The sequence below is a fragment of the Salvelinus sp. IW2-2015 genome, unplaced genomic scaffold (assembly GCF_002910315.2).
Source record: "Salvelinus sp. IW2-2015 unplaced genomic scaffold, ASM291031v2 Un_scaffold8023, whole genome shotgun sequence".
Classification (NCBI taxonomy): Eukaryota; Metazoa; Chordata; class Actinopteri; order Salmoniformes; family Salmonidae; genus Salvelinus; species Salvelinus sp. IW2-2015.
The window spans coordinates 1-2,626 of record NW_019949283.1 but is presented as its reverse complement, the minus strand read 5'-3'; the positions used below and the strand labels follow the sequence as shown (position 1 = coordinate 2,626).

General features: G+C 50.7%; 1 long non-coding RNA gene across 2 annotated transcripts in view; it reads left to right on the top strand.

Annotated features, from left to right (window-relative positions):
• LOC112079448 (uncharacterized) overlaps positions 1 to 2,620 on the top strand; it is a 7,379-nt gene extending 4,759 nt beyond the window's left edge. For both annotated transcript variants that reach the window (XR_002895948.2, XR_011479250.1), the window contains exons 2-3: positions 98 to 244; positions 2,162 to 2,620. This is a non-coding gene — a long non-coding RNA (uncharacterized lncRNA). The remainder of the gene's footprint in view (positions 1 to 97; positions 245 to 2,161) is intronic.
• Positions 2,621 to 2,626: the final 6 nt, after the last annotated feature.

Sequence of the window (2,626 nt, the reverse complement as noted above, 5' to 3'; positions counted from 1 at the left end):
AGCGGGTTCAACCACTACTAACGCTGTAGCCATGGTAGCGGGTTCAACCACTACTAACGCTGTAGCCTTCACCTCTTCTCTTCCGATTGTGTTCTAGAACACGATGACATCGGAGGTGCTGCACGACCACGTGGAGGCTTCCTACATCACCGTGGAAACAGCCTCCTTCTATGGCGTGAAGGCGGAGCCTACCAGGGTCACGGTCAACTCCCAGGATGCTGCATTCACCTACAGAGCCAATCAGGTGAGGCTTGGAGTCAGAGGTTAACTGTTTTTTAAAGTTCAGATAATGTTTTAGAGCAGCCATACTCACAATATTTTTTTTTTTAAAGGAATGTAGGGACCTCCCGAGTGGCGCAGCGGTCTAAGGCATTGATCAGTGCTAGAGGCGCCACTACAGATCCGGGTTCGATCCCGGGTCGTCCGGGTTATGGGAGGGTTTGGCCGGCTGGGATGTCCTTGTCTCATCGCGCTCTAGCGACTCCTTGTGGCGTGCCGGGCGCAGTGCATGCTGACTTCGGTAACCAGCTGGTACAGTGTTTCCTCCGACTGTGTCAAGAAGCAGTGGGACTTGGCGGGGTCGTGTTTCGCCAAGCCCCACTGCTTCTTGGCACACTGGTCGCTTAACCCGGAAGCCAACCGCACCAATGTGTCGAAGGAAACGCCGTACACCTGGCGACCATGTCAGCGAGTTGCTAGAGCGCGTTGAGACAAGGACATCCCGGCCGGCCAAACCCTCCCCTGACCCGGACGACGCTGGGCCAATTGTGCGTCACCTCATGGATCTCCCAGTTGGGGCCGGCTGCGACACATGCAGTGCCTTAGACCGCTGCTCCGCTCGGGAGACCCCCAGCCTCCAGTCTCCTGGGAAGGCTTTTCACTAGATGTTGGAACACTGCTGCGGGGACTTGCTTCCATTCAGCCACAAGAGCATTAGTGAGGTCGGGTACTGATGTTGGGCGTTTAGGCCTGGCTCCCAGTCGTCGTTCCAATTCATCACAAAGGTGTTCGATGGGGTTGAGGTCAGGGCTCTGTACAGGCCAGTCATGTTCTTCCACACCGATCTCGACAAACCATTTCTGTATGGACGTTGCTTTATGCACAGGGGCGTTGTCATGCTGAAACAGGAAAGGGCCTTCGCCAAACTGACACAAAGTTGGGGGTACAGAATCATCTAGAATGTCATTGTATGTTGTAGCTGTAATGTTTCCCTTCACTGGAACTAAGGGGGCCGAACCGTGAACAGCCCCAGACCATTATTCCTCCTCCACCAAACTTTACAGTTGGCGCTATGCATTAGGGCAGGTAGCGTTCTCCTGGCCTCCGCCAAACCCAGATTCGTCTTTTGGACTGCCAGATGGTGAAGCGTGATTCATCACTCTAGAGAACGCGTTTCCACTGCTCCAGAGTCCAATGGTGGCGAGCTTTCCACCACACCAGCTGACGCTTGGTATTGCGCATGGTGATCTTAGGCTTGTGTGCGGCTGCTCGCCCGTGGAAACTCATTTCATGAAGCGCCTGACGAACAGTTCTTGTGCTGACGTTGCTTCCAGAGGCAGTTTGGAACTCTGTAGTGAGTGTTGCAGCCGAGGACAGATGATTTGTACCCGCTACAGCACTCGGCGGTCCTGTTCTGTGAGCTTGTGTGGTCTACCACTTCACAGCTGAGCCGTTGTTGCTCCTAGATGTTTCCACTTCACAATAACAGCACTTACAGTAGACCGGGGCAGCTCTAGCAGGGCAGACATTTGACTGACTGACTTTTTGAAAGGTGGCATCCTATGACGGTGCCACGTTGAAAGTCACTGAGCTCTTCAATAAGGCCATTCTACTGCCGATGTTTGTCTATGGAGATTGCAAGGCTGTGTGCTCGATTTTATACACCTGTCAGCAGGGGCTGTGGCTGAAATAGCTGTGTGTGTGTGTGTGTGTTTGTTTCCACCAACAAAAGGTGTTGTGAACAGTTCACGGTCGCGAGCTGGGGGTTTGTTAGTTCACCGACAAGACTGATACATGACAATYTCCATCCTGACCTTTGCCCCCTAGGAAATGTGTGAGTTGACAAYTAGTAGTTGAATCTCCCCATGTTTAGTGAAAATGATATCTGTGGTTTGTTATTAATGTATCTCTCTGTTTCTCCATTTTGTCTCCCTCCCTCTAGGTGTTGACTGTAACAGACCTAGGACTGAATCTCAGCCAGAACTTCACCATCAGTTGGATCTAACAGGTTTTCCCAAAAATGGGAATTCTGACCTTGGGAATGTTGATGTTTTTCCTTCCCTGACGGTCTCTACTGCTTTACTCCCCATGTCTGTGACCCAAATGGCACCCTATTCCCTATATAGTGCACTACTAATGACCAGGGCCCTTGTGTATAGGGTGCCATTTGCCAATCAGTATTTATTTTAGCTGATTTTATGGTATAAACATCTATGACATTTTATATGGTATTTAAATGTTAAATGTCTATAATAATGCCACCACAAGGTGTACAGCCACAGTACAGCCAGACCCGGTTACCGCGGTTACCGGGATTTACCTCCCAAAACCATCCCTTCTCCCGGGACTAATAACATTGAGACACTGAATAATGATGTTAAATGATATGCCTGTCTGAATCTGGGCC